The sequence below is a fragment of the Marmota monax genome, unplaced genomic scaffold, assembly GCF_021218885.2.
Source record: "Marmota monax isolate L192 unplaced genomic scaffold, Marmota_monax_Labrador192_F-V1.1 WCK01_AAM20220418_F8-fsc00209, whole genome shotgun sequence".
NCBI lineage: Eukaryota > Metazoa > Chordata > Mammalia > Rodentia > Sciuridae > Marmota > Marmota monax.
The window spans coordinates 2377996-2403922 of NW_026694493.1; the positions used below are offsets into that span (position 1 = coordinate 2377996).

Below are 25927 nucleotides of genomic sequence, written 5' to 3' on the forward strand. Positions count from 1 at the left end.
ATATGATATATATATATATATATATATATATATATATATATACACTATCAATTTCCTATACATTTCACATTTCTTTGGTTTGAAAAGAGTCTTTTCATTCATCAGCAGACATTTAAGTGTGTGTATATTGGTTACTTGAGTAAATATTGCTGTAATGAACAAAGGACTGATAATGTATCTATGAAGTGCAGATCTCATTGCCCTTGTATATTTACCCAGAAGGATATTGCTGGGTCATGTGGTAGCTCTGTTTTTGTTTTCCTGAGGATCCTCTATCTTGTTCTTCATGACTGTACTAATTTACATTCACACCAGTGGTGCCCTAGGGTTCTAATTTGTCTAAGTCCTCATCAGCGCTCATCATTTATTTATTTAAAATAATGGTCATCCTGACAGGCGAGAGGTGGTATCTCATTGTGGTTTTGATTGCGCTTCCTGACGATTAGTGATGTTGAGCCCTGTTTTGTGTACTTGTTGGCCATTTGTGTGTTCTCTTTAGGAAAATGTCAATTCAGGTCCTGTGCCCATTTTTAGGTGGAGTTAGTTGTTTCTTTGCTATTGAGTTATGTTGTTTCTTATATATTTTGAATATTAATGCCTTATTATATGTACGGTTTGAAAAGAGTCTTCATTTTGTTGATTGTTGTCTAGAAGCTTTTTAGCTTGATACAGTCTTCTTCTTATTATTATTTTTGTTGTTGTTGATGTTGCTTGAGCTTTGGGTGTGATTTCCAAAAAAAATCATTACCAAGGCCAATATCAAGGAGCTTTTCCCTAGTTTTCTTCTAGGAGTTTTATGGTTTCAGGTCTTATGTTTAGGTCTTTAATCCATTTTAAGTTGGTTTTTATGTAGTGTAAGATAAAGGTCCAGTTTCATTCTTTTGTATCTGGTATCCAGTTTTCCTATACTATATATTGAAGAGACTTTTCCCATGATGTATTTCTGGTGTACTTGTTGAAAATTAGATGATCTTGGGCTGGGGATGTGGCTCAAGCTGTAGCACGCTCGCCTGGCATGCGTGCAGCCTGGGTTCGATCCTCAGCACCACATACAAACAAAGATGTTGTATCTGCCGATAACTAAAAAAAAATAAATATTAAAATTCTCTCTCTCTCTCTCTCTTAAAAAAAAGAAAAAAAAAAGAAAATTAGATGGTCATATATGCTTGGGTTTTGTTTCTGGGCTCTCTATTCTGTTCCATTGGTCTGTATGTCCATTTTAATGCCAGCACCATAAAAGTTTCCATGCTGTTTTAATTACTATAGCTTTGTATATAATTCGAAGTCAGAAAGTATGATGCCTCTAACTCTGTTCTTCTTTTCAAGATAGCTTTGTCTATTTGGGGTCTTTTGTTTTCCAAATAAATTTTAGAGTTTATAAAAAATGCCCTTAGGATTTTGACAGGGGATTGTGTTGTATCAGTATATCACTTTAGGTAATACAGACATTAATTCTTTCCATGTATGAATATGAGACATCTTTTTATTTACTTATGTCTTATTCAACCTCTTTCATCAATGTTTTGTAATATTTGGTGTATCGATCTTTTACCTCAGTGTTAAATATATTCTTAGGTATTTTATTCTTTGTGATAAACAGAAATGTTTTCTTGATTTCCCTTTTGGATACATTGTTATTGGTAGAAAAAGATACAATAACAATTTGTTGATTGTGGGAAGAGTTGTTGAGAACCACAGCCCAAAGGGGCCCCAGCAAACTTCCAGCTGCCCGCAAAGCTGTGAGCCAATCATCAGCTGGCAGCTGGAAGTTTGCTGGGGCCCCTTTCGGCTGTGGTTCTCAACAAAGAGTAACTTAATGAATTTGTTTTGTGGATTCATTAGGATTTTCTTCTATGGAATCCTGTTATCTATAAACAGGAATAATCTTGTTTCCTTCCTTCTAATTTAGATGCCTTTTATTTCTTTTTCTTTGTCTTCTGATACTTCCAGGACTATGTTTAAAGTGGGCGTCTTTGCCTTGTTTTGGCTCTTAGAGGAGAAGCTTTCCATTTCCCTCCATTGATTGTTAGGCTAGTTATGGGCTTTTTATCAATGGCCTTTGTTGTGTTGAAAGAAAGTCTTCTATATCTGTTTTTTTTTTAATCACAAAAGGATGTTGAAGTTTGTCATGATTTTTTAAGATGATCATGTAGTTTTTTTTATTCTGTTAGTATGATGTCTCATCTTGATTGATTTGCGTATGTTGCATCCAAGTAAATCTTACTTGGTGATGATGTGTGATCTTTGTGATTTGTTGAATTTGGTTTGCTATTATTTTATTGAGGATTTTTGCATCTATGTCCATTAGTGATATTGACTTCTTGTTATAGTTTAGATCTTAGTTGTCCCCCCAAAACTCATGTGTTGAAGGCTTGGTCCCCATTGCCAGAGTGGTTTCAGAGCTGGGGCTGCTGGGGATGATTAAATGCTGAGGACCCTGACCTCATGAATGGATTAATTCATTTTTGAATTCATAGCTTAATAGGCTTGGAGGAAAGCTATATTATAAAATCTCTTCTTTCTGCACCCCAGCTGTCATGAGGTGAGCAGCTCTGCTCTGTCACTTGCTCCCTGCCATGATGTTCTGCCTCACCATAGTTCCATAGAGATTGGGGCCAACTGACCAATGAACTGAAACCTCTAAAACTGAGCCAAAAGAAATCTTTCTTCCTGTTAAATAGTTCATCTCAGGTATTTTGTCACAGTGACAAAGAGCTGACTAACACACCTGCAGATTTTTTTAAATGGAGTTTTTGATATTGGTATCAGAATGATACTGGGAAATGATGAAGAATTTAAACGAAAACATAATTCAGTAAGTATAATTTACTGAATTCCTATTCTGGGCAAAAATCTCTATATGCTTAATATCCCTAAAAGGTGGATATTATAATAATTGACATTTAACAGATGAGGAAATTTAAGCTCAGAGTTGGTTACTCAAGACCACACAGTGAGTAATTGACAGAACTGGGTAGAGTGGCTCAGAGCACTCTAATCCCGGGGCTAAACTCTTTCCTTTATGCCCTAAGTCCTCTGTCACATCCTACTTTTTGAGCAAAGACAAAATAATTTCCAATGTTATTACTTAATTTTAAAGTAAATGAAAAAAATATTACTTCAAAAGTGAGATAACGATAAAGTTAAGAAAGAAAAGAAAATGTAGGAAAGTCATGTCATGATGAGGATGCATAGAAAATAGCTGCAAGTGTTTCTGGGAAAGGGGAAAGAAAGTGTTTAAATTAACTTTACTGAGAAATAGCTTACATATAATAAAGTGGACCTGTATTAAATGTGTAGTTCTATGAGTTTTGACAAATGTATATACTTCTGTGATAATAAAAATACTGAGCATCTCCATCAACCCCAAGTATCTGTTGGGCTCCTTCCGTATTGCACCCTCCACAATGGCTCTAGGCAAACAATATCTATTTGATATTACTATGGGTTAGATTCCCCTCCCCCCCACCGAAGTTTCACATGCAGATGCTCCTCTACTTATGGTGAGGTTTTATCCTAATTAGTTTATTGTGCGTTAAAAATATCATAGGTTGAAAGTGCATTTAATATACCTAACCTACTGCATGTGGCAACTCAGTAGGATGGTACACTGAAAGGTATTGGTTCTTTACCCTGAAGATGGTATGGCTTACTGGAAGCTGCCCAGATTCTCAAGAAAGTATTATTCTGTATATTATTAGCTTGAGAACAGATAAAAATTTAGAATTTGCTGGGTGTGGTGGAACATGCCTGTAATTCCAGCGTCTCGGGAGGCTGAGGCAGGAGGATCCTGAGTTCAAATCCAGCCTCAGCAAAAAATGAGGCACTAAGCAACTCAGTGAGACCCTGTCGCTAAATAAAATATAAAATAGGGTTGGGGATGTGCCGTAGTCTGGCTGGGCACAATTCACCAGCCACTTATCAAGCAGAAACGAACTTTATTTTAGAACACACACGCTGCACCACCCTAGCTCTTCAGGAATTCCCTCAGAGCCCAACTGCCACCACCGCCTTCCCACAAGCCTCTCAACCCCCCCCCCCTCCTCCTGCTCTTGAGGCGGATTGGCTGGGTTGTGTGGGCGGAGCCAAAAAAGTCCCCCAATGAGCAGCTCCGTGGTCTGAAAGGGCGGGGAAACAGCCCAATGAGCATCACCGCAGAGGAGCCAATCAACTGGCGGCTGGAAGTTTGCTGGGGCCCCTTCGGCTGTGGCTCTCAACAGGGATGTGACTCAGTGGTCAAGTGGTCAAGTGCTGGTGGTCAAGTGCCGCTGAGTTTAATTCTCAGTACCCACCCCAAGAAATTCAGAATTTGAAGTGTAGTTTCTACTGAATGACTGTTGCTTTCACATCATGTAAAGTTAAAAAATAGTAAGTTGATCTCTTGTCTGTCCAGACTGTCTATAAATGGAATCACAAAGTATGAAAACTCTGGCTTCTTTTGCTTATCAGTCCTCATAATGTGCTTGAGCTTCACTGATGTGATTGTGTATCCATAATTAATTCTTTTTAAAAAAAATCAACTTATTTTTAGAGAGCAGTTTTAGGTTCATGGTAAAATTGAGGGGAAGTTGCCATGTGTTGCCATGTGTTGCCAAGCCTCCCCCTTGTTCATATCTGGCACTGCAGTGGTGTATTTGTTAAAAGCCAGGAGCCCACACTGATTCTTCATTACTGCTCGGAAGTCCATGGTTTACAGCAGAGTTCACTCTTGGTTTTGTTCTTGAACACATGCACAATGGCAGGCACCCTCTATTGCAGTATCATACAGAACAGTTTCACTGTCCTGAAAGTCCTCTGTGCTCTGCTTGTTCGTCCCACCTCCTCCCAACCAGAGGTAACCAAAGTCTTTTTACATCTCTGCAGTTTTGCCTTTTCCAGAATGTCATATAGTTGGAATCATAGAGTGTGTGGCCTTCTCAGGTTGGCTTCCTTCACTTAATATGTATTTGAGGATTCTTTATGTCTCTTCATGGCTTGATAGTTTATTTCTTTTTTGTGCTTAATAATTCATTATCTAGATGTACCACAGTTTATTTATCCATTCACCTACTGAAGTTCATCTTGGTTGCTTCCATGGTTTGGCAGTTATGAATAAAGCTGTGTGCAGGTTTTTTTTTTTTTGTTGTTGTTGTTGTTCATGTAAGCTTTCAGTAAATATTAAGGAGCGTGTTTGCTGGGTCATACGGTAAGACTATGTTTAAATTAATAAGAAATCACCAAACTGCCTTCCAGAGTGTACTATTTTGCATTCCCACCAGCAATGGCTGTGAGTTCTTGTTCTCCACATCCTCACTGGTATTTGGTAGTGTCAGTGTTTTAGATTTTGGCTATTGTAATATGTGTATAGTGGTGTCATGATGTTTTAATTTGCAGTTCCCTAAGAACAAGTGATGTTGATATATCTTCTCATATGCTCATTTGACATCTCGGTTTTGGTAAAATGTCTGTTCAGGTGTTTTCCCCAGATTTAACTGGATTGTTTTCTTATGGCCAAGATTTGAGAGTTCTTTGTACATTGCAGATATCAGTCTTCTATTAAATGTGCCTTTTGCAAATATTTTATCCTGTCGTTTGGCTTGAATGATAATTCATTCTCTTGACATTGTCCTTCATAGATCAGAAGTTTTAAATGTTAATGAAGTTCAACTTATCAATTATTTCTTTCATGGATTATGCTTTTGGTGCTGTATCTAAAGTTACCACCATATCCAAGGTCACCTAGGTGTTATCCTATGTTGTCTGCTCGGAGTTTTAGAATATTGCATCTTACATGGAGTGCTACAATTCATTTTTAAATATGCGAACATCCAGTCTCAGCACCCTTGAAAAGACTGGCTTGGCTCCATTGTGTTTTCTTTCCTCTTTTGTCAGAGACTAGTTTTCTATGTTTATTTGGGTCTATTTATGGACTCTGTTCTGTTTTATTGATATGTCTGTTCTTTCACCAATACCACAATGTCTTGATTACTGTAGCTTTAGAGTGGATTTTCTGTGTGTGAGTGGGAGTAGACAACCATTTAATCCACACATGAGTGAGTAAACTGAGGCCTACAGAGGTGCAGCCCCAGTTAGAACCTGGGCTTCCAACTCCCACTGCAGGGCCTTTCCCGCTGTGCCTTAGGAGAAGTGAAGGGCTAAGTACCTAAAGCAGGCTAAAAAGTAAGATGTGGAGGGGATGACTTCAGGCTGATTGTAAGGAATTTTCACTTGTGTAGTCCATGTGTGGCTCTGCTTTGGCTCTGGAGGCTCCAGAACAGCCAATATTTCTTTGACACCTGCAGTCCTTAGGCCTGCTGGTGTGGGAGCAGAATACTCCAGATGCTTGACAGCCTGCAGGTCACTGGCCAGCTTGGCAGCAGACTCTCTGAAGCAATCGTCTTCTGCTTGTTCTTGGCAAGTTTCTCAGTGGAAGAGGGAAAATCAGTTTGAGTCCCAAGAATCAAGGAAGGTATCTTGGGACAGTGGTGAGTTGTCTCAGGCACCCACTTTTTCACATTTTCAAATGAGGGTGGAGAGACCACTGAAAAGCAGACTAGAAATAGATCTGTTTGTGGATAACTCAGCCATCATAATCTGTCATCTTGTGCTACAGTATCAAAAAGCCCAAGTGTATGGCTTCCTACCAACCATAACTGTGACTACGTGGTTGTCAAAAATAGTAAATATTTGGGCCAGGAGACATGTTTTACCAGCAGCATCACCCCCCACAACAATGCACTTAATTGTCTGCATTGCTGAAATAGTTCTGTATTCATTTCAAATATTTTCAATTTAATGTTGACCTCAGCTTTCCACTGAAGGATTGGCAGCATTTTGTCGCGACCCCCTCGCCAGCAAGGAAGACACGACACAGGATTCTTCTTTCAGCGGTTTATTCAGGCCTTAACTCTAGTCTTCTCTCAAGCGCGCGCTTTCTCCACGCACCCACACACAGCCTAATAAAGCTTACTCAAGTCCAATCCAAAGCTGCCATGCGGGGTTTTCTCGTAGGGTGTTGAGGGACAGCGCGCCAACTCTTCCTAATAAGGAGTTGTTTACCAAGATCCACAACGGAGACCGGCGCCATCTTCTAATGGCGGCAACGGTCTAGAAACACGGCTCACCACAGTTCCCCCTTATCTCTTAAAAAACAATGCAGGCGAAAGTAGAGGTCCTATCCCACTGTGCAAACATGGGTGCAATGTATGGCTCAGTCCCAAGGAGGCGCCTTCCCTAGATCTGACACCATATCAGCCGACGCCTTTTTTCGTGGGACGGGGCGTGGACGCCAAACCCGTATGCAATAGGACATGCTTCCCTTGAGGTCCGGAGACCGGATCACTCAAGTGCAGTGCCTTGCCTCGCATCCTGCATCATGATGACGGCGAAAAGGAAGGGGGATTTTACAAGTAGCCGGTCAGTGACTATGAGGTTGGAAGTGGCAACACCGTCTCTCAGCCCCTGAGAAAACGAAGGGTCCAAAGCATAAAGTGCAGCACCAGCATGGAAGCCCACCTGCGTGCAATGGCAACAAGGCCTGCAGAGTGCATGGGCCTTTCATAACTGGGAAGGCAGGAAGAGGAGGGCATGCCAATCCCAGTGCAATGTCAAAGATAACTTGGGGTGCAATGGCCAAAACCCAGGAAATTATTGCTTAAGTTGCACAAGCCAAACTTGTGGAGAGATACCATTCTCTAGGGCTGCAAAAGCCTGGACAATCATAGCCTTTTCTTGGCTATGGCGAGCTCTTAGGCGACAGAAAAGCCACAGACAAAGGACAACCCCAAAACAACACATCGCTCCAAAAATGCCTACTCCCACCCATTCCTTAAAGAAAGAAAAAGCAGAAGACAACCAATTCGTAAATTGGCCCAATGTCACAGGGTCCACACGAGTGTTGTTCAACATGGCAATTTGTGTCAGTTGGGTCTGGATCAACTTCTCTGCTTCCATGGACCAGTTTCCGGCCAGGTACTGTCCAATAATTTGAGAGGTATTCCTGGAATCATTAAATCTGAGAGATGTTATACATAGATGTGCACGATGATCAACACAACCCAAATGTACTAGGTCTGACAATTCCTCAATCTGAGCTTGGAGGAGATCCACCCTTTGATTAACGGCCAAAATTCCTGATAAAATATGTTGATTGATTTTACTTTGAGACTCTAAAATGTTGGAAGTTTGTTGGATGACCTGATTAACCGTGGCCGCAGTCTGCACTTGATTAGCCATGGCCACTCCAGCAGTGACCGCTGCAGCAGCAGACACTGCAACCGCTGTCACAATAGCTGCCGTGATTCCAAAATCCCTACGGCTCCTGAGCACCTCAACAATAGGGAAGGAGTCCGGATCCGCAGTAACCGGAATCGGGACGAAAGTCGGGACCTTCATAACAACTGCCGTGCTCCAGGATCCATTCCAACACTCAGACAAGACACATGTACAATTAGAACAGTCAATCATTTCCGATCCTGTAGTATTGGTATCATTGGTCAAAAGGAACAGAAACGGAGAATGAAGGCAGACTGCTGCAGAGGGCAGTGTAGCATTGGACACCTGAGAATTGTATGAAATGTTTTTAAGCCTCCTACCATTACCAGTGTCCTGTACAGAGCCAGACACATTAAACAGCCAGCTCTGGACTCCTCTCAATTGAGCCAGAGCAGAGACATCGGCTGTGGCCCCCTTTTCATTGGAAATCAACCATTGAAACCAAGACCAGCCTGTTCCTGTAGTGGAATTAGCCTTGGAAGAATTATACAAATACCTTTTAAGAGAAGGGGAAAGAGAGAAACCCACAGCAACTTGGCGCTTCTCCCAAGAATGATCTTGACAAGGCGTGAATGTCGGGGGGAAAGAATAGTATGGGGTACAATAAGGAGAGGCCTTAAAAGAAGTGGCATTACTAGCGTTAGAAAAAGCCACCGGGAGTGACACCTGGGAAATCATAGCCAAAGTGGTGATATTCATTTCGGTCGAATTTGTAGTCTCTCCTGAGCCCGCCCCTTTTCCACTACTCACTTGGCTAAGCGCCGCAAACAAGATTCCCAGTGAGACCCTACTGTTCTGTAAGGGGTCCTCCCAATTGGTCAAATTGTTGCGCTGTAAGCGAATACAACGGGTTCTCAAGAAACTGAAGCAGAAAACTCCCGTGAGATTAACACGAGAAAGGTTGAAAGCCTGTTCCTCGTCTCCTCTAGGGGAGACACAAGGGGCAGACATCTCACATGAAGTAGAAAAAAGAGTGGGGAGGACACTAGAATTTTTATGGACCGGCATCGGCATCGGCCATGTCCGAGCTACCGCCCACCACTGCATCGGTAACATCTGGACCATCATCGTCTGTGATAGGGCCAGGATACTCAGCAGAATGAAGGGTCTCATCGTTGGACTCTTGTAGGGTCCCCCGTTGTTGGTCAGTTGTCTTCGAGACTTTTCTCGTTAGTCGTTCAGGGATCCACACCGGCTCCGCTCGGTCCTGTGGGAAAACACAGACAGAACCTCGTGCCCATGCCAGCACGGGATCAGGCCCATACCATTGTCCGGAAAGGACATCTTTCCACTTAACATACCCAAAATTCGGGGCAGAGGGCGAACAATGTCTATCTGCAGCAGAGCGCCCTTGAATGTCCAAATTTAAAAAATTGATAGTAAATAGAGCCAGGGAGAGGCGCTCTTTCGGGGAGTGGCCTAAGCCAATTCCCCCTTTTTGTTTTAGTAACATCTCTTTTAGAGTCTTATGAGCGCGCTCTACAATACCCTGGCCTTGTGGATTGTAAGGTAAACCATGGACAAGTTGGATACCCATCTGGCTGCAAAAGGAAGAAAATTGTCGCCCAGTATATGCTGGACCATTGTCCGTCTTAATGGACTGTGGTAATCCCCAGGCTGCCCAAGCTTCCAAGCAGTGTGTGATAACATTTCCAGCTTTTTCCCCAGACAAAGCGGAAGCATAGATAATGCCAGAACAAGTATCTACAGATACATGGACATATTTAAGTTTACCAAAGTCAGGAACATGAGTAACATCCATTTGCCATATAGTTAAAGGCCGTAAACCACGAGGATTTACGCCTATAGAAGGAGGATGATGTAAAATCACACAATTAGGACAATCCAACACAATCTGTCGAGCATCAGCACGGGAGATGGTAAAGCGTTTCTGAAGTGCTCGTGCATTAATATGAAACTTACTATGAAAGTTTCTAGCTTGATCTAAGGAGGAAATAGGGAACACCCAAGAAGGACGAGTAGCAAGATCTGCCTGGGCATTACCCGCAGAAAGAGCACCCGGTAAACCTGTGTGGGCTCGAATGTGCAAGGGGTAAAAACAGGCGGAACGATTCCAAATCAATGTTTGAAGATGGAGAAAAAGGGAAGACATTACTCCTGATGTGTGTATGGGACCCACTGCTTCCAACACCTTTAAAGCTTGAACTACATAAACAGAATCTGAGATTAAATTAAAAGGAAATGGACATTGTTCAAAAACTTTTATGACAATTTGCAGCTCCACCCATTGCGGATTGCCAGGAGCAAACTGATGTTGGATAGGAGGTTGATCATTTATCACATAAGCCCCAATACCAGTCTTAGATCCATCTGTAAAGATATTTGCAGCTCCTGGAATAGGCGTAGAAGAAGTGATTTTAGGGAAAATGATAGGATGTTCCTTAACAAATGTAATAAGAGGATGTGATGGATAGTGATTATCTATCTCTCCTAAAAAAGAGCATCGTAATATAGCCCAATTATCCAAGTTAGCACATAAGACCAGAATTTGTTGACATGTATAAGGAACAATCACAGACGTTGGAGAGAAACCAAAAAATTGTACACTTTGTCGTATCCCTAACATAGCTAAGGAAGCAACTGCATCAGGATAATACTCAAGGGATTTTCCAGGGGACATACGTGGATGTATCCACAGTAAAGGACCATCTTGCCATAAAACTCCAGTAGGTTGTCGCACAGTGGCGAGCACACATAGTTGGAGAGGTTTATCCTCTTGAAATCTACAAAGGCTAGCATGTTGTATAGCCTCTTCCACTTTAAGCAACACTGACCTGGCTTCCTCAGTAAGATGTCGAGGGGAAGTAAGATCTGAATCACCTTTAAGAATTTCATACAAAGGTTTTAATTCAACATTGGGAATATGTAGGTAGCTTCTAATCCAATTTATATCACCCAATAATTTTTGGAAATCATTTAACGTCTGCAATTTATCAGTCCTCAGAGTTATCTTTTGGGGTGTGATAGCTTTACAAGAGATAGTAGCACCAAGATAATTAATAGAGTCCCCCATCTGTACCTTATCAGGTGAAATAAGCAAGCCTTTCAACTGTAGCAAATGTACTAAATCAGTATAAGCGGCCTCCAACATACCCTGGGTCTTTGCTGCTAACAAAATATCATCCATATAATGTACACACCTTAATGATGGATATTTTTGTCTGAGTGGAGCAATAGTCGCACCTACAAACATTTGACACATAGTAGGACTATTTGCCATGCCCTGCGGCAGAACCACCCACTCAAACCTCTGATCAGGCTCCTCGTGATTACACGAAGGCAAGGTGAAAGCAAAACGTTCTGAATCTAGAGGATGCAATGGGATGGAAAAGAAACAATCTTTAATGTCTATACATATCACTGGCCAATTTTTAGGGATAGTAGAAAGTAAAGGCAACCCTCTCTGAATAGATCCCATGAGTTGCATTTGAGCATTAATAGCCCGTAGATCGTGCAGCAACCGCCATTTTCCAGTCTTCTTTTTAATAACAAATATGGGTGTATTCCAAGGAGAAGTGGATGGCCTTATATGTCCTAACTTTAACTGTTCTTGAATTAAAACATGTGCTGCAGCCAGTTTCTCAGAGGAGAGTGGCCACTGAGGCACCCATACTGGCTCCCCTGACTTCCAGGTAATGGGCACCTGATCCTCAGCGGCCCCTAAGAAAAACCCAACCCATGTCTGTTAAGTTTTGGTATTGATTGTACGGGACGTCTACGTCCCTGTAAATTTTTACCTAATCCAAGACCTGGTCTATAACCCATGTCTTGCATTATCTTTTGGGCAACTGCTGAGTATTCATTACTAAGTTGAAACCCCATGTCCTTCATAAGATCACGTCCCCATAGGGAGATTGGAAGATCAAGCACATATGGTTGAAAAATGCCAGAATGTCCTTCAGAATCTTTCCATGATAGATGTCTACAGCTGACTTGTGGAGCTTGAGCATATCCTAAACCCCTCAGCGATTGATCCGAAAGTTGCACCGGCCACCCCTTTGACCAGTCCTTCATTGCTATTATGCTACGATCTGCTCCAGTATCCAGTAATCCTAAAATTGATTTGCCTTCTATAGTTAAGTTTAATGTGGGACGGTCATCCATTTCTAAGGACAAAAAGACACAATTTCCCCCCGTTGTTCCAATCTTATCGTTTAATCTCAAATGGGAGCCAGCAGGAAAACGGGTATGTAGACTGGGTAGAATTAACAATTGAGCAATCCGGTCTCCTGGGGAGATGGACACAATACCTTTCGGAGCTTCTACCATAACCTTTACTGTTCCTATTGTATCCGGATTAATAATTCCAGGGAAAATGTAAAGGCCTTGTAAAGCGGAAGAAGCACGCCCAACTAACAACCCTACAGTACCAGGTGGCAAAGGTCCCTTAAAGTCAGTTTCCACCAATTGGACTCCCATTTTAGGTGTTAATACGAGTCTGGAGGCGGAACAGAGGTCCAGTCCCGCGGCACCTGTAGTGGTTCTCCGCGATCTTTGGGATGTCGTAGAGATGGCCATGTTTCGCTCTCCATTGTCCCATTCTCCATTGCCCCATATATTTGCGGGCCCTGAGGTCGAGGGCCCTTCCGGCCGTTTTTTGGCACCTGTCTATCTGATATTGGCTGTCCATGAATGTCCTTGACTGATCTGCATTCATTAGCCCAATGTTTACCCTTCTTGCAACGAGGACATAGTCCTGGCTGTCGAACAATTGAGGATGACCCTTTTTTGTCCTGTAACTGACCTGTTCGGGGACAATCACGCTTAAAATGTCCCTCCTGGCCACATCTAAAGCACTTTCCTGTATGAGGAGGTGGTTTTCGGGTTAGCTGGAGAACGGCAGCAGCCAACCCTGCATTAGTAAGGGGCCCACCTATTTCCCTACAGACTTTCATCCATGCCTCTATTCCTTTATTTTTATATGGGGTTATAGCTGCTTTGCATTCCTTAGTACATTGTTCAAAAACAAGTTGTTTGATCAAAGGCATAGCTCTATCAGGGTCTCCGAATATTTTCCCCGCTGCATCTACCATCCGAGCTACAAAGTCAGAAAAAGGCTCTGTGGGGCCTTGGATGATCTTAGTTAGATTACCAGATACTTCCCCTCTGTTAGGCAAGGACTTCCAGGCTCGGATGCAGATGTTGTTGATTTGCTCATATACTTCCGGTGGGTACCCTGTTTGTTGATTGGCAAATCTGCCCTGTCCCAAAAGCATGTCCTTATCCCAGGCAGGGCGTCCCGCCGCATGGTTTTGGGCTGCCTGCTCTACTGCCCCCTCTAACATAAATGCTCTCCAATCCAGATACTTTCCTGGAGAAACACAGGCACGCACCAGGCTCGCCCAATCAGACGGAGTCATACAAAAGCGAGAAAGGCCCTCCACCTGGGTAAGTGTAAATGCAGCATCCACACCATAGGTTCGGACTGATTCAGCCAATGTCTTGACAATTTTAAAGTCAAGGGGTTCATGATATCGCCCCCGATTGGCATCTTGAAACACAGGGAATGCTAGACCCATGTCCGAATGAACCTTTCTCCATGTTTGTGCATGAAACGTCCTATTGGATCCTGGGTTAGGATAGGGTGGAGGGTCAGGAGGAATCTCCAAAATTTCCTCCCCCTCTTCCTCATGTCCCACATCTGTCTTTGGGTACTTATGTTCTGTGTAGACAGCCCTACGGGGATCACCTCGCCCTTTAGTCACACCTTTTCCTTTTTTCTCTCTAGCTTGCCGTGATAGCAATTCCAATACTTCCTCATTATCTGAACTACTGTCTTCCTCAAAGGCTTTCAATTCAGTCAAATCTGGATAAAGTCTAGTCTTTGGCTGACTTGAACGTTTATCATCTCTATCACTTCCCCCACTCTTAATACTTTCAGCTCCCTCGGACCTCTCCTCATGCAATTGTTCAAGAACCTCCTGTCCTTTGGTTAGGGCATCCTGACATCTACTGTCAGATAAACAACCCCTTACTAACTTCCATAAGGGAATCACCCCACCTTCGAGGGTCCCTTGTTCGTGTGCAAAATCTAAATCCCTGCCTAGTTTTTCCCAGCTGGGGGTCGTGAGACTGCCCGAGTAAGCAAACCACGGGGCCGCTAGATCTATTTGTTTTAAGAACATCTGCAAAGTACTCTGTTTAACTTTTAAACCTTTAGATCGTAGCAGTCCATCCAGGGCTAACAGAATAGGGCTAGAAGCAGAGGCGCCCATGGCGTTAATGCAGAAAGCGAAAGCAAAGAAATAAAGCGAAAGTCCAAAAAATCCCCGCTCTCTCTGCTTACAGAGGAGCGACCCGCTAATTTTTCCGCGGATTCCCACTTACCTGGGAACTTACCGGTGCACCACCCTGACCGCTAAAAGTTCTGGATCCTGGGATTGAGAGGTATTCGGTTCCCCGTGCGGGCCACCAACTGTCGCGACCCCCTCGCCAGCAAGGAAGACACGACACAGGATTCTTCTTTCAGCGGTTTATTCAGGCCTTAACTCTAGGTTTCTCTCAAGCGCTCTCTCTCCTCACGCCCCCACACACAGCCTAATAAAGCTTACTCAAGTCCAATCCAAAGCTGCCACGTGGGGTTTTCTCATAGGGTATTGAGGGACAGCGCGCCAATACTTCCTAATAAGGAGTTGTTTACCAAGATCCACAACGGAAACCGGCGCCATCTTCTAATGGCGGCAACGGTCTAGAAACACGGCTCACCACAGCATTTTGTAGTAAGTCTTGAAGTTGGCCAGTGGCAGTCCTCTGACTGTGTGTTCTCCTTCAATAATGAGTTGGCTACTCTGTCTTCTGCCTTTCCATATAAGTTTTTGAACCAGTTTATCAATATCCACAAAATAACTTGTTGGGATTTTGATTGGGATTGCATTCAGACCGTAGATCAAGTTGGAAGAACTGACATCCGGCCATATTGAACCTTCCTATTCATGAACATGTGATGTCTCACTCTTCCTTTAGTTCTTCTTTGATATCAGAAGTTTAGGGTGGTTTGCTTTGTTTTGTTTTTTGACTCTTGATTAATATAAATGTTCCTATTATGTAGTGTGCTATCTAACGTTCTTGAGGGGGTGTCTTTGTCTTCTTTTATTTCTACCTATTTTTGCTCAGATGAGTTATGTCTTTTGCTTGTGGTAGGCTGCCCTGGGAGATCCTGTATTCCTGAACAGGGGGCATGTCTCTACAGCAGTTTCTCAGTCTTTGCTGCACTTCAGAAGGACTACTGAGTCTGAAAATCAGGAGGGCAGATTGACTCCAGACCAGTTAACTCAGATCCTCTGCACATGGGAGCAAGGCAACAGTGTTTGTAAACCCTCTACTCGAGTTTGAGAATCACTGCTCTAGAGAGAATTTGCTTTTGATTTTTACAGACATTTTGAGTGTGTTTCTGGTCCATTCCAATGTTAGTTTCTCAGATATGGGTTCTTAATATGGGTAATATAAACTTGAACCCCATGTTTGGGGAGTCTTCTTTTTTCCACCACCAAGTATATAGGCTGATTGACAGATTCCTTTTTATCTCTTCATTGAGAGAGTAGCCCTTTAGGTGTAAGAAGGGTAGAGAGGGGCTCTGTTCCATTTTATTTCATTGAACAAATTCAAGACTTTATCATCTATTTCCATATGTCTGTGAAAACCTAAGTTCCTTCATGTATATCATGAAATTTATGTATATCATGTATATATGAAATTCATGATGTGATTATACCTCAGTCCTTATTATGGGTATGGTAAATGGCCATAGTTCAGAAGCTTGTGATTGAATATGAGTTAGGCATTACTGAGTTTAATTGTCTACAGGTTAATGAATTTGAACTCATCCATGACTTTCATTATAATCATTTAATAATATGCATTGTTTAGAGTACCCCCCACTTTGTAAGGAGAAGCTATATGTATTAGGTTTGTGGGTTTTTTTTAATAAAAACAAATATACATTGCATCATAATATAACATTTGTACCCTTCCCTAGGCATTGAACTTTTCTCCTTGCTTGCAAACATACACACCCAAATCCTCTAAGCTTCCTAGTTAAGAATATCAACAAGGGCTGGGGTTGTGGCTCATTGGTAGAGCACTTACCTAGCATGTATAAGGCACTGAGTTCAATCCTCTGTACCACATAAAAATCAATAAACAAAATAAAGGTATTGTGTCCATCTACAACTAAAAAATTATTAAAAAAAAGAATATCAACAAATACTCTCTGGTCAGCCTAAATATCAGTGTAAGTATGACATTTCTATATTTATGTTCTTCCCTGGTTTCTATTCTAGAATTTCCTTCCCTGAGAGCTCAGCTAAGCATTTAGAATCTTTGTTTTATTTCATCCAACAAATCTAGGTTTTTCTGTGTACTCAGAGCACAACGTTGTTGGATAGAAGCTTGCTATGATGCTAATCTGTACTTTGTGGTCAGGGCCTGATCTTTGGGGTCATCCCCTATTCCTGATTCCTGCTTGAACCAAGTACATGCTTGCTCTCTGTAGACATGGTGCATTGTGTTTGCAGGTGTCCACTTGGCAGACAGGCTCCTGGAGTGTGTGTGTGTGTTCCTAGATTGTGCCTGGCCTGGTCTTGGCCTCATCTCAGTCCAGCTGGTCTATGTTACCAAGGTCCCAGCATGCTTTGAATTCCAGCCTACCTGAATTATGTCAGCCTCTATTCTGTTTTCATCTGTTTCCAAGTCTCTGTCCTCACTGACTTGCCAAACTCCAGTCTGGTTTCAGTTTATTTCCTGGACTCATCTTTTCACAAAGGACTCTATCCTGATTTAAGAGCTTGTAGGGCAGTTTATAGTAACGTGGGAATGAGTCCAATTTAGGATTCAGATTTCTAGGATGCCCAGATGGTCTTAGCAAAAAGCTTCTAACTTTCTGCTTCATTTAAAAACACTTATGAAGTATGTAAATCCCAAAGACTTTCTATTATGTGTGGATAACATTAGTACTTAGAAGATTAATTGAGGGTAAATGCTGAGTCACTCATTTTGTCAGGAGGAGGCAGTTTACAGTTGAGGATCACCTTTTGATTTCTTTTTATTTGCTTAATTAGTGAGTAGTGATTGGTCTTTCTGTGTTCTAGTCTGTGCAACCCTTTCACTCTGAGACTTCCTAAGGAAACTGAATTTGGTGGAAAACATCCAGAGAACACTTGGAAGTTTTGATGGGTCATTTAGCCAGTTTGAATTCTTCTATCTCTTTTGGAAAGATCCCTAATGAACCAATAGTATACGCTTGTGTAAGGCAAGCGTGTTTCTTGTGTATTTCTCAGCGAGCAAACCTGGTTCTGTGCTAGTGGTGTTGGAATCTGGTTATGAACATGGCTTTGAGGGTTAAGAAAGATATCTGGTGACAAGTATGCACTACGGTGCAGTGAGTCCTTGGGAATGGTGGGTTGCGTGGTTCTTGCTGGTCAGCAGTCCAAGGGACTTTTTAATCTTTGATCTAGCAATTACATCCTTTTACTCATTTTGTCCTTATTTGGATTTCTCTTCTTACTTTCTCTCTTTTTTCTTGGCATCATCTTCAAAAGAAGTTAGGAGGCTGTCCCAGAAGTTGCCTTTGAAGATTGTGGCAGTGTGTATACCTGTCAAAAAGAATCTGCCAAACCCTTTTGAAAGCTATTTTACACATCGAGTCCTGGGCCATCTCAGCTCTTCTGTTCTGATTTGATCATCCAGAAAGATCTGAAAGGAAACCACCAGAGCTAATTATAGAGCCCAGAGTGATTTTCAGATGCCTTTCCCCCTTCATTTACTCATACAGGGCATTCAGGAATTTTGCACTCTGGATAAAAGCAATTTATAATTTGATTGGGCTGGGGAAAGTTAGAGTTTTGGGCTTTATTTTGAAAGCAAAACTCTAATTTTCTTAGGAGGCTATTCAGTTCTGTATGTTTTTCTTTCTACCTTCTTTCTCTTTGACCTCTTTCCTTCTTTTCCTTTCCCCCTCCCTTCCTTCCTTCTATCTTGGTAGCTTGGAACATAACTAAATCTTTGGAAAATGGTCATTGTTGAAGGGAAAGTATTTCTATTATGAAAATGTAATTTAGAATAATGAAACTTTAGGTTTAGAAATAACCTTAATGTTCCTGTACTTAAATCATTTAACTAATGCTTGAGTCCTAGCCTGTGTTCAACTGTGTTCCTAGCCCAAGAGGGGACACCCACGTTGCCTGTATTATGGGAAACTCCTTTGTCCTGAGATTGCCTATTGCCACTTCTCTGCTACTTAACAACTGTTTATGTTGAGCAAAAATATACTTTCCTATAATGTCTATCCTCTGCATTTTCATTTCTTTGGTTGAGTAATATTTTTCAGAGTTCAGGCTGAGATCCAGGTTTGTGAGATAATTTTAACTGGATATGACTAACATTAAAAAAGATGAAAAAGAAGAAGAAGAAGGAGAAGGAAAAGAAGAAAAGGAGGAAGAGGAGGAAGAGGGAGAAGAAAAAATAGGAAGAAACACAATATAATGGGAATAGAATAGAATGTAAAATATCAGTATGTTACAAGTAGTACAGTTTCATGAAACTTTTGTCTTGATTTTCCAGCAAAGTTATTAGATTATTTAGTGAACTACCTGGATCTCAGTGGTCAGTTTGGATGCTGCTGAGTGGAGTATGTCTGACTTCTGTGTGGCCATTGACTTAGCTGAACCATTTTCATACCCTATACAGTCTTTTATAAGTTAAACTTTTCCATTTCCTTCCACTCATCTATTTGTTTCATGGTCTCACATCTTGCCATCGTGAATTCACCCCAGTGTACCTAGTTTATATGAAAAATTGGAACCTGAATCAAAAACAGTGTCTCTAATTGTGTACTATTGAAACAGAGGCAAGCAGGATTATGCCATTCCTGATTAGCAGAATGCACTTCAGTGTATTTTAGTGCAGCCTGAGGTTATCTAAAATCTGAAGATACTGTGTATAATAGCAGCTAAATGCACAGATGAGGGAGTCTGGCTTTGGGGGTCTGTCCATTCAGTTAGTGTAAACCAGAGAGTAAACTGAATAGTAATGGTGGGCAAGTTATTTAGCTTCTCTGTGCCTTAATTTCCTCATCTGTAATATAAGGATATTTCATGATAGTTTGGATATTTCTTAATAGTTTTGGATATTTTACTACAAATGACAATATTTCATTCTTCTTTATGGCAGAATAGTACTCTATTGTGTATGTGTATGAATCTATGCCATATTTTTTATCCATTCATCTGTTGGTGGACACCTTGGCTGATGCCATATCTTACATATTGTGAAGAATTCTGCAATAAGCATTAACATGCAGGTATCTCTTGTGTATTTATTGACATCACTTGCTTTAGATATGTACTAAGGAGTGGGTTAGCTGGATCATAGCCATTCTAACTAGGGTGAGAGGGAATGTCATTGTAGCTTTGATTTGTATTTCTTGATGCTTACTGACATTGAGCATTTTAAAAATATTTATTAGTCATTTGAGAAATATCTATTTGGATCATTTGCCTACTTTAAAATGGGGTTACTTTTTGTTGTTAAGTTTATATAAATATATAAATAATATTCTGGATGTTAAACCTCTGACAGGTGAATAGCTGGATACTATTTTCTTCCATTGGTCAGGTTTTCTCCATCCTGTTGATTATTTCCTTTGTTGTATAGAAGCTTTTTAGTTTGATATAATTTCATTTGTCAAGTTTTGCTTTTGTTTCTTGTGCTTTTAAGAGTCCTGTCCTGAAAATCATTGCCTACAAAAATATCTTGAAGTGTTTCTGCTACCTTTTTCTCTAGTAGTTTTCATGTCTTACTTTAAGGTATTTGATCCATTTTGAGTTGATTTTTGTATAGGGTGAGAGATAGGGGTCAAATTTCACTTTTTCTGTGTAAATTCAGTTTTCCTTGCAACATTTGTTAAAGAGGCTGTTATTTTTTAAAAATATTTTAAAGTTGTTGATGGACCTTTATTTTATTTATTTGTATGTGATGCTGAGAATTGAATCCAGTGCCTCACGCATGCCAGGCAAGCGTGCTACCACTGAGCCATGACCCCAGCCCCAGGGAGGCTGTTCTTTCTGTAGTGTATGTTTTTGGCATCTTTGTTGGGAATCAGCTGTAGATGTGTGGGTTTATTTCATTTCTGGGTTTTCTATTCTGTTCTGTTGGTCTACAAGCATGTCTGTCTTGGAATCAGATACTATGATGACTCCAGTTTTGTTCTTTTTGCTCAAGATTGCTTTGGTATCTTTTTGGTCTTTTTTCTTTTGGTAGGGAGGATTGAACTCAGGGGCACCTAAGTACTGAGCCACATCCCCAGCTCTTTTTATTTTTATTCTTTTGTGCTTGTCTTATTTTATTTAACGTGTTCTCCAGGTGCTCAGTGATCCTTGCAATTCTTTTTTTTTTTAACTTAATTAATTCTAATTGGGTATATATGACAGCAGAATGCATTTTTTGATTCATTGTAACAATTGCAGCACAACTTTTCATTTTTCTGGTACAATGTAGCATTGCACCATATGTGCAGGCATACATGAACCTAGGATAATTATGTCCATCTTATTCCACCATATTTTATTTTTAAATTTTGAGACAGGAGCTCATTAATTTGCTTAGGGTCTGAATGTTGCTGAGGTTGACTTTGAACTTGTGATCCTCCTGCCTCAGACTCCCAACCTGCTGGGATTATAGGTGTATTATTCTAATAATCTTTTGGTAGAGTCTTTAGGGTGTATGTGTGTGTGTGTGTATGTGTGTGTGTGTAAAATCATATCATCTGCAAATAGGGATAATTTGAATTCTTCCTTTACTACTTCTGTGCCTTTTATTTATTTCTCTTGCCTAATTGCTCTGGCTAAAATTTCTGGTACTACTTTGAATAAGAGTGATGAAAATGGATACCCTTGTCAGGTTTCTGATCTTAGAGGAAATGCTTTCAGTTTTCCCCCATTCAGTACAATATTGGCTACGGGTTTGTCATATATAGTCTTTAGCATGTTGAAGTATGCTCCTTTGCTACCTAAATTGTCAGGGCTTTTATCATGAAGGATGTTTAATTTTATCAAATGCTTTTTATACATCTGTTGAGATGATCATATGGTTTTTATCCTGTTTATGTGATGCATTATGTTTATTGATTTATACATGTTGAATCATTTTTGGAACCCTGGAATGAAACCAATTTGATCATGATGCATGATTGTTTTGATGTGATGTTGAGTTTTATTTGATAATATTTTGTTGAGGATTTTATTTATGTTTATCAAGTATACTTATATGTAGTTTTCTTTCTTCTTTTGGTTCTGTGTCCTTGTCACATTTTGGTTAACAGCTTAATTCTGGCCATATAGAATGAGTTTGGAAGAGTTCCCTCCCTTTGAATTCTGTGTAATATTTTGAGAAGCATTGGTGTTAGTTCTTCTTTAACAGTTTGATAAAATTCATCAGTGAAGATCCAGTCCTGAACTTTTCTCTGTTAGGAGACTTTTTATTACTTATTACTGTTTTTAGTTATTCGTGTTTTTAATATCTTCTAGGTTAAATTTTAGTAGGTCATATGTGTCCATAAGTTTGTCTATTTTGCCTATATTTTCCAATTTGTTAGAATATAGTTTATCAAAATAGTCCGTAATGTTCATTTCAATTTCTGCAGTATCAGTTGTAATGTTTCCTTTTCTTTACTCTCTAATTTTATTTATTTGGGTCTTCTTTATCTTCTTTTTGGTTAGTCTAGCTAAAGATTTCTCAATTTTGTTTTTATTTTCACCGAACTAACTCTGTTTCATTGATCCTTTGTGTTGTTCTGTTAGACTGTATTTCATTTATTTTGGCTCTGATCTTTATTATTTCTTTCATTCTAATAACTTTGTATTTTGTTTGATTTGCTTTTCTAAGACCTTGAGATACATTATTGGATTATTTAGTTTAAATCCTTCTTTTTTTTTTTTTTAAATGTAGGCACTTTTTTTTTTTTTTAATAAACTTCCCTCTTAATACTCCTTTTTCTGTATTCCACAGTTTTGGTATGTTGTGTTTCTGTTTTCATTTGTTTCAAGGAAGTTTAAACTTCTGATTTCCTCAGTGACCCAGTGTTCATTCAAAAATATGTTCTCCATAAATTTCCATAATTTCGAAAGTTTTCTTGCTGCTGTCTCAGTTTCATTTCTTGTGTTCAGAAAAAGAAACAGGATATGATTTCATTTAAAATAAAACTTTAAAGATTTGTTTTGTGGCCTTATCTATGGTCTATTCTAGAGAAAGTTCCTTGTGTTGATGAAAAGACTGTGTATTCTGTAGTTATTGGATGGAATGTTCTGAAAATGTTAAGTCCATTTGGCTTATAGTGTAGTTTATCTCTGATACATCTTTGTTGATTTTTTTGATGAGGGGGGTCCTGCATCATCTATCCATTGGTGGGAACTGGGTATTGAAATCCTCCACTATTATTGCATTGGAGCTCTCTCCCTTTAGGTCTAATGGTGCTTGTTGTATAAACTGAGTACTCCAACATTAGGTGCATATAGATTTATAAGTGATACATCTTCTTGATGGATTAATCCTTTGATCATTGTATAGTGATTTTTAAAATATCTTTTCTTACTGTTTTTGTCTTACATTCTGTTTTACCATATATAAGCATAGGCACTCCTGCTTGCTTTAGGATTCCATTTTCTTGGAGTATCATTTTTCATCCTCTCACTTTCAGTCTATATGTGTCTTTCCTGGTGAGGTGAGTTTCTTGTAGATAACATTTTGTTGGGTCTTATTTTTTAATCCATTCAATCAGTCTTTATCATTTAATGGAGAATTAAAACCATTTATATTTAGAGTTATTATTGAATGCAATTGTGCCTATCATTTTGTTGACTTTATTCATTTGATAGTCTTTGTTCATTTCTTCTTCTTTCATTCATCTTTGTGGTTTGATGGTTTACAATCTTGATAATGTTCAATTCTATTTCTCTTTCTTGTTCCTGATATTTTGGTGGAATTTACACTTTCACATGCTATCACAATGGTAGCTATCTTTCTTCCACTTCAGGGAATAGGATTCCCTTATTCATTTTTTGTAAGACTGGTCTGATGGTCGTGAATCCCCTTAGTCATTGTTTATCTTGGAAGATCTCTATTTCTTCTTCAGTTCTGAAGGATAGCCTGGATGGTATAGTGATCTTAGCTGGCAGTTCTTTCTTTCAGGACTTGAAATATATCATTTCCTACCCTCCTGGCCATGGGTCTCTGCTGAGAAATCTGCTGTTTGTTTAATGGGGTGGCCCTAAAGTGTGAGTTGGTGTTTTTCTCTTGCAGATTTTAAAATTCCTTCTTTGGTTTATAATTTTGACAATTTCATTATAATATGTTGTGGTGAGGCTCTTTTCTGCCTAATTTATTTAGCATTCCATAGGCATTCTGTACCTGAGATGAGACAGAACACTATAGTGAAAGGGTGTGGTGGAAGAAAGTAGCTCAGGATTTAACTATCAGGAAGCAGAGAGAGGGAGAGAGAGAACTTGTTTCACTAGGAACGAAATATATACCTCAAAGGCACACCCCCAATGACCCATACTGTCCAGTCACACCCTACCTGCCTACAGTTACCACCCAGTTAATCCTTATCATCAAATTAATATACTGATTAGGTTAAAGGCTCTCATAACCAACCATTTCACTTCTAAATTCTCTTGCATTGTCTCACATATGAGCTTTTGGGGAACACTGCATATCTAAACCGTAACAATGGGGCATATATTAGGTACTTAGTGAACTGATATGTTTTAAAAACATATTAAATTCTTAAAACATTGAACTCTTAACCAACTCAAATGTCTAGAACTTTTTGCATGTGCTGTATGTAGTGTGATCTTGTGTCCCTGTTTGCCCAGGGCAGCCCCAGTTTTCATTGGTTGTCCTAGCACATTTAAAAGTGCCCCCTTTCATTCTCAAAGGCTCAGATAGAACTTCAGGTTTGATTATTCTAAACCATATTTTGGTGGTAGGAATTAATGTTTTCCTCAGTTGTATTCTACCCTAACTCAATCCACATCTTACTAAAGTATTTTTTTCAATTTTGGATGTACGTGGAAAACCTTACTTTTTTTTCGTATTAAAGTTTAACCTAAATTCTCTGCCCACCATCGCATTTGCCCTCCTTGCCAGATGGCAGACCCAAGCTTCAAGTCCTTCAAGAACAAGTCCTTTCTCTAAGGACTGACTTTCTTTTCTTTTCTTTTTTTTTAAAAATAGATTGCTTTGTGTCTTAATTTAAGCAAGCCAGGGTTACCAGAACAGGGCTTACAGAAAGCCCTTTAATGTCCACTTCCTTCTGAATTAATATATATACATTAAAAAGTAGCATTTAATAATCATTTAACTGGTAATGAGTATGATGATCTTATTACTGAATGTGAATTAATTTCTCCTTCTTGTCCAAAGGCTGTTACCACAGGTGTATGTATGTTTGTGTACCTGTATATATTTTACATACGTAAGAATATGTAAATATACATATGAACACCTGTGACAATAGACTTATATATCTGTCATATTTTCTAGACTTAGTTTTTTGTGAAAGAAGGATATTCGTCCTTAGTGAATCAGCATGTGACCCCATGCTTTTTTTAAGTGCCCACATATTTTAATGATCTGTTCTAGAATTTTACTATGGTCTAGTTTTTTGCATAATTGCTTTCTCTGTTGTTTTGAAAATTAGTACTTTCCTTATTTTCCATAGGTTCTTCCCTTGTTTGCTAAGATTCCTTAATGATAATTGCCATTGGCTCAGTAATCTCATTTGCTGAGTTCTTTTCGTATTCTAGAATGTAGTTTGGCCTGGTCAGGAGATGTAAGCTTCTTTAAAGAAGCTGTCTTAACATTTTTCCCAGCTTTGGCTTCAGTTACCTGTTATAAATATATTAATGAAGTTCTTCAGTTAAAATTGGAACTTTTACTAGTTGCTATTTATTTAGCTCTTACTATGTGCAGAGCACTGTTGTAACCATTTCACAGAGCAATGTTGTACCACTCTGAGGTGGGGTATTCTCTCTGCTTCAGAGATGAGGAAAGCAGGGTCACAGGCACTGAGGGGTAGAGCTGGGACTGGAACCCAGTTAAGATGTGATATGAAGATGACTGGAGAGCAGTTTACTGCCAAATTATAATCTGAAGGTCCTTGATAAAATAGTCTTTGAACTGGAAGATTTTCTTCTGATGTGTTAAAATTAATCTTTCATATACAACACTTCACTAATGACTCATATCCTTATTTAAAGTATTAATTATTTTACTTCTACAAAATTGAAACTATTGAAACAAATGTAGATGAAGAGGAACTTGGGAAAAGGAGTAAGAATTTGAATTTATTTTTTAGTAAAACACCCATGATGTGTATTTTTTAAATATTTATTTATTTATTTTTTAGTTATAGGTGGACTCAACATCTTTATCTTATATTTATGTGGTGCTGAGGATTGAACCCAGTGCCTCATGCATGCTAGGCGAGTGCTCTACCTCTGAGCCACAACCCCAGCCCCCCCCCCCCACCATTATGTGTATTTATTTGTTTTTTTCTCATAAAAATGAGGTAAAGGCAAACGATTCTCCTAAAAAAAAAAATACATGCAGCTGTGTGTAAGTCCTGGGTAATGAAACATGGTTTGCTTTCTGTATGTTC

At 39.8% G+C, this 25927-nt stretch overlaps 1 protein-coding gene and 1 pseudogene across 4 annotated transcripts in view; one reads left to right on the forward strand and one right to left on the reverse strand.

The window, feature by feature from the left end:
- Rgl1 (ral guanine nucleotide dissociation stimulator like 1) overlaps positions 1 to 25927 on the forward strand; it is a 262529-nt gene that overhangs the window by 31615 nt on the left and 204987 nt on the right. The gene's annotated exons all lie outside the window — the stretch shown is intronic.
- Positions 6118 to 6732, reverse strand: LOC124075909 (cell division control protein 42 homolog; annotated as a pseudogene).